Consider the following 18,937-nt stretch of genomic DNA (forward strand, 5'->3'; position numbering starts at 1 on the left):
GCTACAGGAAAGGCTATAATTTTAGAATGCCATAGAGGGAGAGATGGAGCTTGAGGGCACTGTCTATATCCTATGTCTTTGCAATAGCCACGTATTTTTTTTTAAATAATTGCCGAGTAACAACTTCACCCAAACAATCCCAGGACCATGCATCACACAACAAAAGGGGATTAAAAAATACCTATTTTATCCTCTATTTCCTCAGGAGGAACCATCCATTCCTGATCCCAGATCTCGTTATCAGTTCCATGGTGAAAGTGAGAAGATTTGGGGTAGAACAGGGGACAAGTAAAATAAATAGTTATTAAAGGGTTTGGGAGAAAAGCAGAAAAAACATACTTCGTATCCACAAGCAACCACTGGAAACGCTGAAGCATGTTGTTAGTGCCAAATAAATATAATGAAAACAAACAATTTCAGCCTCCCTTCAGACCCCTTAGAGACCTCAATACTTCAAATCCAGACTCATCTCATAACTTTCTATAGTTACTGCAGAATAAAATCTCCTGTGCAGCTTGCCAAACTCAGGTTTAAAACTGTTCAGGTTCTTTGCTCCACTCTTCTGTTCAGAAGAAATGGTGAGGAAAGTTCCTATATTTTCTTGTCTAAATTCATTCAGGACCAATTTATAGTATAAATATCAGAGATATGGGTTATACTTTAGCTGAATCAGTTCTTCATTGCTGATGTTAACCCACAAATTTATTTACAAAGAATAACTTTATCCCATCTCAACCTTCATTTGACTAAACTAAGCAACAAAAGCTTTCTAATTCGGTCTTTTAAAGTAACTCTGCTCAGCCTAGTAGCCTGTCTTTGCACCTGTTCCATTTTAAGTCTATGTTTCTGTTCACTGGAAGGGAGGAGTGTTGGACACAATATTCCAAATGAGGTCTCAGGAAGGCTCTGTGAAACGCTATCAGCGTTTCTCCCTCTCCCTACAAAAACACCATGCCTAATGCATCGTAGAGGCGCATTAGCCTTTTTTCGGCTGCATCATACTGGTGGCTTAGAGCCATCTTAGTGGCATTATCACAGCACTTTACCTAATTCAGACTGCTACAACCGTTAAATCATCCACACAACATCGTATGATGTTAACAGATGTTCTTCTCATTTTTAAATATTTGCATATCGAGATAAAGACTAGCATGACCTGTCTGAGACCAGACACTGGGGGCTCTCAGAGCTGAATTAGCAACTGAGACTTTCTGATTCTTAATCCTAAATATATACCTCCAAACATTAGCAGCAAACAGATGAACTACACAGTGCACAGTAACAAGGGTACTCCTGTTACTCCAAGCCAAATGCCTGTGCCTGCACGCAAAAGCAATTTCTAAATGGATGATTACAGATGGCCACATCTCTCCTCTACCATGAAATTGCATTAGCCTGCTGAGGAGCCACACAGAAGATATCCAGAAAGGCCAAACCTCCACCCACCTTGACATGGGGGTGGCCTCCCCACTGCTTGCTCTCATCTTCCTGTCCTCAGCTGGCACTCAAAGTGCCTTTTTGTGGTGATCCCATCTAGACGATCCCCTAGGTGTCAGGCCACCTCCTCCCACACATACTTGCTCTCAGTTGCCTGAGGAAAAGCTGCTCGATTATAACCACTTCTAACAAAGCTCATGTTTACAATGACCTACTCTCCTGAAAAGTGTTTTCAGAGTTCTGAATTTATGATTTGAATGCTATTCTTGTTGTAAAATTCAGATCATACTGAAAATGAGAGCTCACATTTAAAAAACATAAATCTAAAAATGCAGGAGCACACACTCGAATAATGATGGACAAAGGAGCTGACTGGTACCAAGCACACCCCTGGCAGTTCCTACACAACGTAGTGTGTTATAGCTACTCACATCATAGTGTTAATTTCACAATCACAATCAGATATTCCTAAGGCTACTAATAAAAACCCATCTTTGTGAAAAGATCGCCTGGACCATGAACATCTCTAGAACTAGACAGAACACAAATTACTTTCCCTTAAAGCTCGCAATCTCTTAATTGCCTCAGAAATGCCATGCATGTTTTGGAGTAGCATTCCAAAAAATACTTTTTCTTCCAAGTGACTAGCAGAGCCAGCACTGTCCCCCAAGCTAAAACATGGGAGTCTTTTTCTGTAAATAAAGCAAGCAACACACTACCTCTTCTTCTCATAAAATAAATACCCTAGTTATACTTGAACGTGGTTTCTCTTTTTCACCCATTATCACATGTACACCTAAACTATTTCCCATTTAGATCTGTAGTATGAGCTGTCCTCCACAGATGAACTTATTACTCGTAAGGGAAAAAGCTCACAAATATCTAAAGCAGATGGGATGACTTCTGCTAGTACCTTGTGGTGTAAAACTCAGTGTCAATGACAGTGCTTCACTAAAATGAAAGAGCGTAGCTATGCAAGTAAAGCCTCAAGCATTACCTCACAGAAATTGTAGACTGATAAAACTCACTACATCACTTCTACAGATGAAATACATACCTTCTAGATATTTGTGTTTTCAGAGCAAATTCATGCATCACTGAAGGAAGGTATGGTCTAGAAAAAACTGAACTCACGACCTAGCATGTTATTGCTGGTCAGCCGAGCTGCATCGGTTACAAGGGATAGATATTCTTCACAGTTAACTGCCCAGCAGTGGGGAAAAAATAACTCCAAGGTGGTTTAAGTGCATGTCGTTTGCTTTACAACTGAAGGGATGAAAAAGCCTTTTGTACAGCCAGTTACACCAAGCCTGATGATGACCCATCTCACATGAAGCTGCAGCAACATCCAGCATTTTATTAATCTGCAGTATCGCAATTTGCCCCAAGCTGTAAAGTTGGGTTTCTGTCCTCTGTGCCACATGCACTCATTAGCTAGATGTGAATGTATCAGTTTGGCCCTTTTGTTTTTGATAATGGAAAAGGTTATGCTTCACTGAAATTGCAGATAAATATCAGGCACAATTCTGGTTAGGTTCTTGGTCTGTGACACACAGAATGTAAAATACACTTCTGACTGAGTGCACGCTTGACCTTTTCTGACAAGTAAGTAAGTAATGTGAAAACCAGGACAACTATCTCCTGATGCTTGCAGTTGGGATCTATGCAAATAATATTTATATATTAAAATTTCAGAGTCCACAAATCTGGTATAACAGAAGTGTATTTTTTCTTTCTAACATGGAATCTCCTTGCAGAAAACCAGCATGATTTCAGTAAGATTTCAAAAATTACTTTTATTTGAATACAAATGCATGTGTCTCTTGTAAAGTCCTACCAGCATAATACACTCACATTCCTAGTTGGAAAATACATATGCCAAGATACATCTGCAAATAAGGCATATAGTTTGCGTGTATATAAATACATACTGAAATCTTTGTATGTATACATGGTAAAAGAAACATTGCAGTTTGCAAGCAAAAATGGGCAGGCAGTGTTTCAAATTGACAGTGTGGTACAGTGTTATCAGGAAGGACAAGAATTAAAGTGATTTACAGTAAATTACCCCGCACTGGCCAGAGACGATACACAGTTACGAGACTAAATTAAAGAAGTTTGCATTGCTGTCTTATGGTTCTTCATCTTTCAACTGATGTCTCAAGAGTACTGAATTATCTATATCTGAGCACTGTTTGTTTTTGAAGTTAGCATGAAAGAAAGAGGTTTTTTAAATCACAACACACTTGAACAGATTCAATTATTGTCTTCATTTCTAGCCATTAAGTCCCACTCATCCCTTCTGACTGACCTCACTACTTTACCTTTTACACTTTAGGATCTTATATATCAAAATTATCAGAGTAAGAAAAAAACAAAGCATAAGCCCAACACAGAGCCGGTGCCTACATGAAAGAGCCCAACTCCCTTCAAGTTCAGGGAATCTAAAGCTCCTAAATGTATATTTACCTGTAACATGATCCTTTCTAAAGACAGTGAAGAGTATTTTGCAATGAATGTATTTTGTGAATGTGGCATGGATGTATTTGTATGATGTGAGACAAAGTATAGGTATGACACAGGACAAGGACTCAGCATATGCAAATGTCAGGTGGGATAATCACCTGCAAACCAGGAACAATACAGTGTAGTTAATGGCCATAGAAAGCAAGCAAAAAACTGCAGGAGGAGCACTGAAAAATTTTACAAGTGGTATTTTACCAGGTTTCCTAGGGGCATCACTTCAGCGATACTTTTGCCTTGAGTTTCCTAACTTAGATCAATTTACACTAAATTTAAATTTGTTCAGAAGATCAAAAGGAAAACACCCAAGACCAGAATTACTTCCTTCAGTTTACTGTCTTGCATTTTGCATCAAAGCAACAGCATAGGCAATTAAGATTTCCTAAAACTACTCATGCCAGACATACCCACTGAAGTTCTCCATACAGAGTAACCAGCTGGCCACTTAGACGCTGAGCAGTGGACTATAGCTAGTCTCTAGTCCATCTTTTTTAGGACATTCATGACACCCCAGCAAAAATATCCAGCATTATCAATAAAATTAATATCACAGGTGACATTTGGCAAGGTTGCCCACATTCAGACTTTGAAACCAAAGTATGCTGAACCTCTACACCATGTAGATCTAGCCACTTGGGAACACATTATGGCCGAGGATAGGGAAATACTTTGAAAGTACAGGGAAGTTTCCACAGAATAGGGTACCTGATATTTAACACACAAAGTTGGATGCTGAGATACAAAGTTACAGCTTTGTTGAAAGATCAGCAGAAATATTTGCATAGCTTAGAAACTGAGTAACTCCTAATATAAATTGGTTGGACCTCAATACCTGCTGAGGTAGTTCCAGCCAAATGGTGAGGTATTTTTTGTTAGTGCATGACAGCCAGAGTATTAAACCAGGCTAATATAATGAAAAGCAGAAAGTATCACTGTGGAAGAATAAACATTTTAAAAATACAATTTTATATTATTAATGTAGGCCCTACTGATGAAGAAATAAAATAATAAAAAAAGGTAATTTCATAGGAATTTTAATCTATGTATATTTTATTTAAGAGACTTCTGTGGTGCACATCAGACTAAACAGCCCGGTCAAGACCTCTGAAAATTAGTCTAGACACGAGAAGAGGTATACTCTGCATAGTAAGATTTCTGAAAGGCTTTGAAAAGAAACACTTCGGAGAATTCTTATTGTTTCTGATAAGGCACATAGGAGTGCTTTCTCCTGAAGTACTTCTTTATATAAAGATAAAACAGATTTTAAAGCATAACTGTTGGACACCTTCACACTTCTGAGAGCCAACGATTCTGCTCATGGATTTCTTACTACATGCAAATGAGTCACTGTTCACCTCAGCAATCTCCATGTCAGTAAAAATGCTTATCTGAGCAAGTTTCACACATGCTTTGGTGTTTGCAGGATTAGGTTTTTCATTTGCAGTTACATGACATATGGGTCAAACATCTATTCAAAAAAATATTCGCCAGAAAAGGTTACGTTATCTAGTTACAGCAACAGAAAAAGGATGGAAGATGCCAGTTATTTACTTCAGGACCTCTATGCCTCTCTGATGACCAAGCATGCTAATAGTAGTCTACATCACAATTATCCTAAACATCAATATACAACAATCAACCTGAAAGAGTTATTATTTAGTGCAATTAACACTAAAGCATCTCTTATAGGTACTATGTTTCCTGAAAACATCGGTAAATAACTTAAGATACTTACATGCAGAAAAGCTTTGAAAAGGAGAGATTTCTAATTTCCCTGAAATGTCACCTGCACTAGAAACTACTGGCCAGACACTACTCTGAGTCAATTCCACCCAATCTGATACTAAGTCAATCTCGGAATACTAACGTAGTCACAAAAGATAGTAAAAACCCAAGTCAAGGTATTGTTTTCAGGTAAGTCCTGTCAAGACTAGGAAAGGCAAATGTTAAAAAACAGAGAGCAGAAATACTCACTCCAAATTACTTCACTGCAGGATACCCACATTCATTCAACATACAGAGTCGACTGAAATTTTTCAAGGGAAACATATTGAAGTAAAAGCAATTACCAAGATACGATGGTTTTCCCATTAAAATTTCTCCTTTTAAAACCTTTGAATATTTTTAGTGCATTATTTTTAATAGATTTTTCTTTTCAGCTTTGGATTTCCATCTTCTAAGTTTCCTCCTCTCAAAGACACAGAGAGAAGAGAAAATAAGCAAAATGCTTAGAAACACAGCAAGATAGAAATTTTAATCAAGGGTTTAAAATTTCTATCCTATTAAGTCCCAAGGAAATTAGATTTTTTTTTTCCGTATCTTCAGCTATTTTATCCTTCGCAGGAAGTATTTTTGCATGTTGTCAAAACAGCCCGTATCGAAATACTTACAGCCTAACAGTCCTGTTGATCCTGTCCAGTTGGAAGGAATCTGCTTGTGCACCACACAAGCAGAGACCCTAACTTTGCCTGAAAAAGGCAAACCAAAGAAAGAAACCCCCTTATTAAAGTGATGGCACTACCATGTGACATTATAGTTGCAACTATAATCAGTTTCAAAATAACAAAGGGATCTTCTTCACCTCAAGGAGCGCAATTAATGTGGTTAAGATCTTACTGGGCAAGTAGAACCAGAGAATTCCCCATGATCTCTGACGCTCAGCTTTCTATACATTTTAATTAGTCCTGCATCAAAGTCTATGTCAGCTAAATCCCCCCCCAGAGCTGCTGCAGAACTCCACTGACTTCAGGTATCACCTTTTCCTACTGCGGCCCTGATGTATAGAGGACACTCTTGCAAAGAGCCACAGTTTCTCAGTGACCTACTCTATCAGCAGGTGGTTGAGCCATGCAAGATGCTGTCTGCCATTCATTCTTATTGGCTTTTCAGAACAACAGAAGTACAGCTGGGGAGAGTATCTGGAGAGAATATGCAGGCTCAGTCAGTGGTCAAGAATTAAGAATCAACAGTTTACTAAGAGAGGTAACCTCCCAGATAAAGGAGTGATATTTTGAACATTATGTAAGAAGTGAGCACTGCTTTACATATTGCAGCACTGTTGTTTATCAAGACACAGTATACCTTTATATGGGGCCAGTTTAATCCCAAATGCAAAGGAAAAGAGGGAAATCCGGGGTACCTGTAAACATCATTAATACTAGGGGCTGCAGCATAGTGATTACAGACTTTAAAAAAGCAGTAAGGATTCTGGCCAAAAGAGCTACCCTGACACAAAAGCTTTTCTTTTCAGATCAGGCCTCACAGCAACATAAATATTGCATAGGCATTCCTACATTTAGCCATCCCGTGTGCTATAAATTAAAAGAAGCAGTCAGATATTAAGTCTATAAAAGAATGATTTTCTTGACCGTAACATAAACTAAAACAAGCCACGCTGGAGAGAGGAGGAGATAAGTTTTCCTCTTCCAGTCATTTAATCCTTTGTCTCTTTTCCTAGTACAAGCCTTGACAAAGGCAGTGTATTAACCCATCTCTTTGAGCGCAGGCTCTCAACTGTTTTGGTAATTAATTAGATGCCAAGGGTTCAAGGGAATCTTGGAAACTGAAAGGCACAAATGAGGTTTTTCCACTGATCTCCTCTAATTAGCAACTCTTGATGGACCAACAGCACACAATTTCAGGACGGTAAGAGCCTACAATAAATCCACATGATACGCTAAAGTAACGCAGGGATACTGAAATTGCTAGGCCTCCAGGGCAGAAACTAAAATATGACCTGATCCTGACACAGAGTACAAATAACAGGTAACAGACAGATTTCTAAGGCAAGTAGGCAGCTGAAAATGCTTTTGGCTGTGGGACGACCCTGCTAAAGCCCAAGAACGCTTACCTTGAACAAAACTGACAAGGCAGCCTTCTACCGCAGCCATTCCCCAGCAGCAGGGATGGGAATTTATGGAAGCCAGGGGCAGAGATCCCCCAGGCCACTAATCTTCCTCTACACTGTGCTATCTAAGAAACATATCCTAGGGGGATAAATTAGAGTAAACCTTAGGCCGCCATAAGTTACAATTACTAAAGAAACTGGACACTTGGAGTTAGCTGCCCGGAGTCGTGACTGTTCGCATTGTACATCTGCTCCTCCAGCTAGGCATGCCTCAGTGGCAGGAAAGCACCTTATGTCTATCACACTCATTTTAAAGGGGAGATTAGAGACAAAAAAAATAATTGAATGATGCTCATTATGAACTACTGTTAATTTGAAGATCTGTATTCAAACTACGGAAAATTACATTAAAAAGTAAAGGTAATAATGCCACATTTCTTTTTAGGAAGCTCAACAAGTAAAGAAATAGCACGTCTCCCAACTTTAATCTCTAGTTTCATATGTGACACTTGGAAGTTCTGATTTAACTGTAAAAAATGCTGCTGTCAAATCTCTTTTCAGTAACTGCTGGAAGATTGCTTGTGTACAGAAAGCAACCTATCTTCGATCCCTCAGTGAAGCAAAACCAATTCTTCATTTACTTGCTTCTTCATACTTCCCCAATTTTCACTTTGTTAGTGCTGGCCCAGCATGGGGATGTTTTCTTTACTCTGGGGTGACAGTATTGTTCCCATACCACATGTAACTCCCCTTTGGGCCCACAGCCCATAGCAGCAAATGCAGCTAAACAGCAATTGCTGTGCCAAAGCGTTCCCTACCTCAAGATCTCTCTACAGGTCTGGCGGAAGAGGTTAGATTAGGTATTCCCATACCTCTGTCAGCAACAAAGCAGGTGCTTGTCCATACATCACCGATGGGGGGGGCCCAACCACACTCACAAAAGCTCCAACACTTTCACCAGAGTTTCCTTAGTGTGGAAACCAAGGCGAAAGTGCTGGTGTGTGTTTAGTTCCCATCTAATACCTGTCAGGAGATGGCTGGCACATGAACCCGGCTGCCACTTCATGGCTTGGAAACACTCCTGGGTCCACTGACTTATTGCAGGAATTTCTTTCCTTTAAGAGTCCATGTTAGCGTGCTCTATTTACTTATATTTTCACTTCTGTTTCCTCCCTAAATACACATCTTTTTTTGTGTCTAACCTCTTCATTGTCTCTTTTAGTTTATCACCTTGATTTCCTGTTCCTTGCCAACAGGAATGATTATTCCTGCCCAGTGTTCTTAGCTTTCATCACAAGCCTACATTTCAAGTAAACATCACTGAAGTACATTTGAATTGCTGAAGAAATGGTCCTTTTGTGTCACTGAATTCAAACTCTCCTGTCAACGACAACCACATAATATATTTACTTTCCTAAACTGACTAGTTCCATCATTACCAATGATAAGCCAAAACCTGAATGGGGGGACACGTAGACACATACACTATGGATCCATACCATAAACTCTTAGAAGCAAGTACTACTAGCAAAATTTTAATCCAGTTATCAGCAGCAACAAAATATATGTATATGCTGCATATTTTCAAATCATCAGACACAAATGTGTATTTTATAGCCCATCAAATACAAAAAACAGGTATCAGCCATGTAGTCGAAAACAGAAGATAAACAGAGGCTTAATAGATACAAATTTGAATTTGTCTAGAAAAGTATTCCCCTTGCTTTTTCACAACTGTTTGTTTTGAGAGGTGATAAATATTTAAATATCATTAATAAAAAGACATTATTTTACTGACAGTTATGAAATCATACTCTGAATGTAAAGTCATTGAGACAAAATAATTCTGTCCTAGCATGGCAAATGCTTAGCTACTAGTGAACACATAGAGAAACAGCAGAACACTTCACACTCAGCAAAGTTTGGAATAATATCATTCTGCTTCAGCAAGAATCTAGAAGTAGAAAATGGGATATTTAACAAGCAGGATTTATTACCTTTGAGTTGTTACTCTAATTTGCAAGATATAATCAGGTTTCCCAGGAACAATGCTGAAATGTAATAAAGGATCCAGATCTGATTCCTTAGCAACTCCTTCCATTTAATCATAAAACAAGATAAATCCATTTTACCAAAAATGAAAAGATGGTCTAGGCAGATAGGAAACAAATCAGTTAAGTACAGACATCAGAAACTAAAGTATGAGATGGCATACAAATCCTGTGGTTGACAGAGATAAATCTGTCAGATAAATTCAGAAGAATTAGAACTGACACTAAAACTAAGGCCTGAGCAGAAGCTAGTACCAGTGCACAACAGGAAGACTGAAGAAGAGATGTTTCAGACTCGTCTCTGCTTTGAAAATCCCCTAGTTTATTGATTTGTGTCACCACTTCATCATCATTTTTAAAATAGCGTATTTCAGAAAATGCTATGCTCCTATAAACCAGGATTTTGAGAACTGATATTATTTGCATGGCCTGATGGTACATTCTGAAAGATAACAATATTCCAGTGTTCCTGTGAAATACCACACATATCACGTTCAAAGGAAACCTTACAGAACACACAATAAGCAAATGCAGCACTTGCCGTGAACACAAACTTACTTTCTAACGAGGGATGACAGTATAGTTTTCCAGTAGCTCAAATTAAGGTACTCCTGCCTTATCAAATACGGGTAATATTTTCTGTGTCAGAAGTGCTAAGCAAATCAGGAGTAATACACAAATTAACTGCTAATGAAATGACTGGTCAGCCTGTTGCTCTTTTTTTCTTCCCAGGAGAGTGACAAGGTCAGAGTGTCTTGGACAGCTGCTGCTGCTAGTGGTTGCCAAAGAGGTATTTCTCCATTCTCTGAAGACCACTGAAATGAACCATCCTCCAGCCACCCCTTTTCCCACTGAGCCTTCACAGAAGTTAGCGCACACATCTGCCAGTCCTCACTCCCTCTCACACGTGAAGTATAACTAACTACTCCTCTATGACTTGGAGAGCGGGAGGGCAAAAATTAGCAAAGCAAGGAAGTTACCAACAAATTATGCTAATTCAAAAAAGTCTTTCTTGTAATATGCTTAACAATCCCAAGGAATACAATACAGTGGCTATCATAGTTACTCACTTCGTCATTCAATAACACCCTACGATGCCTAAGGCCGAAGACGTAAAAGATTAAACATCTAAAATAGTTCCTCTTGATACAGTCTGATGATCAAGGGAGGTGAAGGGAAGGGAATTTAAGAAAGGCCCATTAACAGTTATTCAGCAAAAGGGGAAAACCGTCAATGCATGCAAGAAAAGAGTGAAAAACTAGATGTTATGTTGATATACCTGATGTGATTATAACTGAAGATCATACATACAGCATCTTCCACCTCCTCCTAAACACCACAATTTATCACAAAAAATGAGGTATTACAACCTCAGCATTTCAGCGTACCAGAGGGACTAATTAAGACAGCAGTATGTAACCCAAGCAATTTGCCAGACCAAAGCAGGTACCTCTATATTGGACAGTTTCTTCAACTATCCTTCAGGTGGACCCATTCACGAATTTCTTTGCCCACAGCTGTTTGCAGTATGATCAGGCAATGTAAAGCAGCACTGAACGTAAGTATTATCTACCAAACATTTAAAAGGGCAAAAACAGTGCAATAGCATTAGTGGATATACTGAAACACGAATGTGTCACATGAAGAGTTAACGCACGCCTGCCCAACTACATCAACTTATTATCACAGAATGGTAGGGGTTGAAAGGGACCTCTGGAGATCACCCTGTCCAACCCCCCTGCTTGAGCAGGGACACCCAGAGCAGGGGGCACAGGAATGTGTCCAGGCAGGTTTTGAATGTCTCCAGGGAAGGAGACTCCACAGCCTCCCTGGGCAGCCTGTGCCACTGCTCTGGCACCCTCACAGGAAAGAAGTTTTTCCTCATATTCAGGTGGAACTTCCTGTGTTCCAACTTGTGCCCATTGCCCCTTGGCCTGTCATGGGGCACGATTGAAAAGAGTCTAGTCCCATCCTCCTGACACCCACCCTTCAGATATTTATAGGTATTGATGAAATCCCCCCTCAGTCCTCTCCAGGCTGAAGAAACCCAAGCCTGAAGCAACACCCTTCTGATTATTGCTATATCTTATTCAGACTCAGAAGAAAAAAAAAACAAACTACCACGTGCTAAAATTTTTATGTGGTAAAATTCCTCCTGGTACCAGAGATAATCTTTAATTCAGTTCGACATACTGTTTTCATTACAACAAGGTACAAATTATGTCCAGTGTAATCATAACAGGTAAGGATTATGTTAAACCATATTCTCAGCTGACAGCCTAGCCCTTCTTTAAGTGATGTCATGACTTTCGCCAAATAAATTAAACCTTCCAGTATACGTGTTGAGATTTTATATCATGAGAGAGAACCACACTGTAAATAAAGCGTTATAAAAACACAGGTCAGCAATGACTCAGCAAAGGTTTAATGTTAATGCAAATATTTCTGGCATGAAAAAATGAAGAATGCTGTAGGTATGAAGAACATTTCTGTGTAGAGGAAATGGGGCTGGATGATACCTGAACGCTCAGGCAAATGTTGTATTTGATAATGTAGAAAATGGATACAATTGGGTACTCCTTTTTAGAAAGCAAAGCAGGAAGAGAATACAGAAGAAAACCAATTTCTAAAGAGTTTGGTCTAACGTGCTTGTATATGTTTGTTTATATGTGTCTGTGTGCATGCACATACATATGCCTGCACGCATGTGTATATGTGCACGTTTGTGGGCGTGTACAGAAAACACTACTGGCTTAATCCATTTAAAATAGCTCACAGAAAAACAAAGTACCTTCCATTCTCTCAGATACATACTTTGAAGAACAAGAAATAAAAGCTGATCAAAAACAATATACAGAAGTATGAGCTAGTGTCTTCCCACTCTCCCTAACACACTAAAAAGTCAGGAGATAAAAACCAAAGTTTAAGTATTCACAACATATTCAGCAAAAATACAAAACTTCCGTGTTAGACAAAATTCAGGCTAACACAGTACACCGAACAGTCACAGCAGACTTTACTTAAAAGATCCTAGTAAAATAAACAATAGATCTGAAGCATCATTACTCGTTAGATGTATTAAGACACACAACCCAGTCTTTTGCCTTAGGAGCTTGGGGAGAGAATGACTGGGCCTTTCCATTGTTCCCTCTCTTGGCTTTCTGCAGGAGAAACGGATCCAACCAAGGGAGCCAAGGAGCTACCGGCAAGGTCACCCAGAGAGCTGTGGGCAGACACCTATGCCACCACCCTACAATTCCCAGGGACAGTCCACAGTGTAGGATGGAGATGAAGGCTGAGGGGCAGAAGAGGAAGGCTGCTTAACCTAAAATGGCTAAGGTTAAAACATCAGGAAATACACTGGGGAGTACGTTTCCTGCTAGCAGCCCAAACCCAAACTATTACAAAATCCCAAAGCTGCAGCTGAACAAATTCTGTAAAATCCAAACTGTTCTGGGTACTTAAAGGCTACTTCAGCTAAGGTAAATGACCACCTCAAACACAAAGGAAAATACAGACCACATCAAGAAAAGATGCAGCTATAGGCTTTAAGAACTGAAAAGCAAGAGATTTTCATTCTGCATCTAATTCAGTCAACTGGCGGTTGCCACCACTGACACAGCCCCAGTTGGTTACTCGGTTCTTCCTCACTTGCCTCACAGCCCGTGACCCCATTGCTGAGTGCAGGGGAGTGGGGAGGGAGAGGAGAATGCAAGGCAGATCGATCAGTCTAACAGAAAACTACTCCCTCCCACGCACACACTGAATAGCTTTCTGTTGTAACAGTGCTTCTCATCGACTCTCCGTTGTGCTGTTTGATCACCAGGGCTTGTGAGTTAAAGTCATTGAGAAGATAGCAACAAGGATGTCTCTTTTGGTACCAGCCTACAGTGACAGCAAGTAACATGAAATCACAAACCAAGAAAGCACCACCTTTCATCCCTGTCCTATAGCCATACCAAATCGCTAAGGACTGTAGAGCTAACCGGGAATTAATAACTGCAAAATAGACTCCAGTTATTTCCCTTCTGACCCAGAAAGGCTGGCAATTCCCTCACAGTCCCAACCAAAGGAGGGGGACACCCACACACAACTTCCCAGCCTTTTAGAGTAACAAGTCACATTTCTAAAATCTGCTAGCACCTTGAAGCCTGCAAGCCTCGAGAGATGCACAAAAAAGGGCAGGGTTGGAGGGAGAAAGGCAGAGTGATCACTGTCTGCATTTCCTCCATTCACTACCCCAGTCCTAGGTTAGCTGGGGTTAGGTTTCCTTCTCGCCTTAAACGCAAAGGAGGTCAAGACCCACACTGGCATGTAAATTAGGATTAGAATGGATTACAGCTACCCAGACCTCAACCCCAAGAAAGCAATCTGGATTACCCAAACTCCAACTACTTAATCTGTGTCTTCCTCTTCAGTCTATAAATTCTGCCTGTACTTACAAGGCGTGCCTAAACACGCACCCGTAGAGCTGGGAAGGCTAGCACCCTTTCCATCCAAGAGCAGAGGCCAAACCTTCTGTGGTTCAGTGCTTCCCATTGCTTAGTCCTAGATGGCTGCTTCTGCTGTAGGTGAGCTTTTCATGGATCACTCTTTGGAGACATTTAACGCTCCTCTGCAACAGCAGAAATAGCCTCACCGTTTATATGAGATGTGTTGAGCAAATTTGTGAGGGACAAGCAACTAAATTTTTAGATGATGCAACACCTACAAGGGAAGGGAGATGACTATATTATCCAGATAGGAGGAAGTGCTCTAATTAACCTTCTAATTGGAATAAAACAGTACGAGTGACTAAATTATACTCTGAACTTTGACAAAAAAGGGGGCTACTAATTTAATTTTAAAAGTCACTTGCACATCTTTGATCACTGATTTTATATCCCTTGACAACACAATTATATCAAAATGTGATCAATTCTTTGCATTAGGTGTAGATTAATTAATTGCTAAGTTTGGTCAGGCAGCTTCTGCTATGGGAGGTCTCCTCTGGGACTTATTTATCATTGGTCAATAAAAGTATTACTCCCAGATTCTTCTAAAACAGCTATTATTAGCAACTTGTATCAGAAACTTTCTTGGATTCACTTCAAAGCAGAGAATTGCAATTGAACTTTTTTCTGTTTTATCTTCTGGGAAGCTGATAAGAACTTTTCATCTAGGAAAAAATGCCCTAACTATGGAAGTGAGAGGCACTGAATTTCAGAGTAGCAAGGGAAAAAAATTATACCATCCATATATTCCTCCACACCTGTATATCTGTTCTATTAACAGCATAAGGAGAACTTTACAGAATGAGTAGAGCTCTGAAACAAAACTGCGTTACCAGTTGAGATACACTGCCTGGTCTCATAGAGAACTTCCTGTTGAAAGAGAGTATAGTCTTAACAATAGTGGAGACCACTGCAATATTTGGAAAGAGTTTCATTCCTGTTTTCACTGAGAACTTCTTTGTCCTTTTTCACTGAGATATCTTGTTGCTAAAATATCCAATAAAAAAATAAAAAAAAAAGGAAAATGGAGTTAAACAGGTTATATATCTAGCACATAACTAGAGCTTAGCATCGGTAAATGGCCACCCAAGAATATAAGAATATAGTTTATGTGAATCATCCTGCTATTGTTTTATTAAAAATGTGATCCATATCTTTTCTGGACATAGGAGGAAGGTGCATTGTCTCTAATTTTACTGCAGCTGGGAAGCTCAGTATCGCCTCCCTAGTGAAACACAGCTCCTAACTGAGTACAGATTGTTGAAAGTTTTAGCTACAGAAAGAAGTCAAAGCTTGCGTGGGTTTCCGGAGCCCCAGTCTTTGCAGTGGAAGTGATGTATTGGGGTTAGTTTTTTGTTTTTATTAAATATAATTATTTAGCATTTAGCTGTGGTAGCACTGTGCCATACAACTTTGCGGACCTACTTCTGTAGAAACTTGAATAGGATTTACAAAACACACTGCAGAATATTCTAACAAAGCCTGTAACTTCACAGGTCAGTGACATGGTTCCAGTCATTCCAGATACACGTGTGCAAGTTTCCCAAGAGCCATCTCACAGCCTGTGTGGAAGTTATGGCATATGTTGTACCAGCCTGGCTTCTGGCAACACATCTATCTCTCCACACAGCACTACCTCATGCACTACAAAGGCAGGCACTACAAATCCATAGGGCTAGGGCCATGGACAGCAGAGGTAGAGCACTCACAGGCAGAACTGATTACGTGTAAGTCTTACCGATTTTACTTGGTGGGGGAGGGGGGAAACCTGCGGTAATTTTTAGTTTTGTCTTTCACACAGGAATTTGCATAACTGTTAAGATTACAGAACAGTTGCAAAACTTGTTCTCATACAAATATTTTTAAGGGGTTTAATTGTGAACATTATCTCGACACATATTAAGATATTACTGCTGCTGCATTGTCACTGCTGTGAAAATCCCTTCCATCATTATACAGGTTTTCATTGTCATCGTATAGTCTCTAAATATTTCCTGTCTTTGTCCCTTGAGTTTCCCATACACAGTCTCTCACAAAATGGTACTTTATTTATCTTTTGTAATCGAGTACTAACTGGGAGAAGCTGGGGGCCTCAAAATTTTGTAAAATCAGGTTGGGCCAGAAATGAGAGATTTGTTTTATCAAATGATCTTAGTTTTGGTCCAATGGATGAGATAAACACGGGGTTTCTATTAGACTGACAGATTTTGTAAATTTCAGCAGCTTGTATGAATTTACATGTATTTGGCTAAAAAAGTCAACACAGATCCAATTGCATAGGAATTTTAGGCAGCAATTACAGAGTGATAATTTCACAAAACGTGTATAACATTTTCAATAGAAGTCCTGAGTATCCTGCTTCTGAAAGGCTTTTCTTCATCAGCTGTTATTCCACTTTTTTTTTTAAGTAATATCTGTCGCTATCTTGTTTTGTGTGAAGCTGAAAACCCCACTGTAGCTGTAAAACATATGTATTTTGATCAAAAAAGTAACTGACTGATCATTCTAAAGGTAGAAGGAGCAGATCATAACAGCATGATGTTACCTAAACAGATCAGGTAGCTTTTCTATCTTAACCAAAGCGAAATGCAATTCTCATCAGCAGTGAACAAACCAACTGTATGTAAAAAAAATAGTTTGCTAAAACATGACAAGATGGGCTTACCATTAAGCATGGGCACAAGTCTGTCCCGTGTAATGCTAACTCTTATTAAAAATCAGAAACATTTGGCTTAAAAATTCACCTCTTTTCTGTAAGAACACACCTCGGTTTTCTTCTAACCCTCTTTGATTTTTGAACTCTTCCTGTGCATCTATAATAGACACACCAGTTACAGGGCTGCCATTTTAGAGTGCAGCAACCTTGCTTCCTGCTGCAGCTGTGCTCTCTGGCTACGCGGCAGTGCAGCACAGCTCCACGTTATTCCCCACATTTCTCACTGGGCATCTGTTTTGCCAACCTTTTATTTGCCTGTAGCTTGGATCAGCAGCTAACTGCACCCATATGCATCTCTTGCCTCTCAAACCATTTCTGTTCCTCCCACTACAGCAAAATCTACCCAAGCCCTTTTTTTCAGATCAAGAGCAGATGAAGTAAGGTCAATTCCTCATCCTTTTCAGATTTGGAAGACGGAGGAGAAGCATAGCACAGGTCCAAGGCTTGTTCATCTATTCTCCTATGCCTGCAATCAGACCTGAGAAGGTAAGGATCCGATAGGGAGAAGAGAATGGAGCAGAAATGAAGACACTTATTTTTCATAAAAGAGAAGGAGTAAGATCTCCATTTTACCAAGTAGCTTAGACCAGCTCTTCTCCCTTTAGTCAGTGAACAAATGGGACATAACAGCTAAATTAGAGAGGCACCTTCACCTTTCTTGCTCCACCTCTAGGGACGGCTGAAATTCACAGGGAGCCTGGAGCAATACTGCCAGCTTCTGCAAAGAAGCAACACCAGATAGTTCGCCAAGAGGTTAAGACTGATTTCCATGCATGATGTTTTAGTGTGCTTTGCATTTTACTCAACTCATTTCTGCGTTCATAGATTTAAAACAACTTGATGTAAGCATACTTCTTTTTTGGTGTGGTAATGCATCTTCATTCAAAAACCTATTGGCGAAAAGACCGCAAAAAGATCTCCCAGATAGCTGCAATCGGCCACATACAGTAGCCTTTTTACAAGTAAATTGGACGACTGGGAAGATCAAGTTCTTCATGAGCACTTTAACCTGTTCTGCCAGTGACACCTCTCTTCAGCACTCAGTGGACACCATAGTGTCAGAGTGCAGTCCTTCAGTCCAGCCTCTATTACTATGCAAGGATGCACGTACAGCATGTTACTCTTCATTTTGGAATGAGTGGATGTAGAGCTCGGGAAGCTTTAGGCTTCTGTAATAGCCAGGCTCTGGTGGCCCGCGTTATATAATGCTTACGCAACAGTACTTTCAAATTTAAAAATGAGCTTTTCATATCATAACTATGGAAGTTTTACATGCTGCTATAATCATATAGATTGTTAAGTCAAATGACTTTCTACAGAAGCAGTCAGTGCATTACAGGACATGACTTTATATTCAATCGTACATCACAGATGTATTCAGGAGTAAGGATACATTTGAGAAACTTTATTTTGGACTAAGGAGACAGATAGAACTGCAGCAAGCAGAAGTTTACAATGCTCTGCCATTGCCATACTGTTATTTTTTAGTAAGTACTCTTGTTGTATTAGCTCTCCGTGCTTTAACAGGACCTCCTGCTAGAAGGAGCTGACAAACCTGTGCACAAGCTGGAATAATTTTCCTAGTGATTCCTGATACCTGAACTGTACCTATAAAACCAGCAAGGATGAATGGCCTAAAGCCACTTCCAGAATTAATATCGTTCACCGTTCAATCCACTGCACACAGATAATAGAGTGCATGAAACCAGACAAACAAAATTAGAAGTCAGATTTTTCTTAAAGTGTTGCCTACAGCAATAACATCCACAGCTGTGTGAAAGCTAAGCAAGTAACACAAAACAACCTATTTTTCTCTGTAGTGCATTTTAATATGCCGGACACGTGGCAATCACAGGACAGCTTGATTTTC

The 18,937-nt window shown here is 39.7% G+C and overlaps 1 protein-coding gene across 2 annotated transcripts in view; it reads right to left on the reverse strand.

Annotated features, from left to right (window-relative positions):
• The window catches only part of TBL1X (transducin beta like 1 X-linked), a 200,575-nt gene that overhangs the window by 150,974 nt on the left and 30,664 nt on the right, over positions 1–18,937 (reverse strand). The window lies entirely within an intron of this gene.

Source organism: Phalacrocorax carbo, chromosome 1, assembly GCF_963921805.1.
Source record: "Phalacrocorax carbo chromosome 1, bPhaCar2.1, whole genome shotgun sequence".
In the NCBI taxonomy this organism is placed as follows: Eukaryota; Metazoa; Chordata; class Aves; order Suliformes; family Phalacrocoracidae; genus Phalacrocorax; species Phalacrocorax carbo.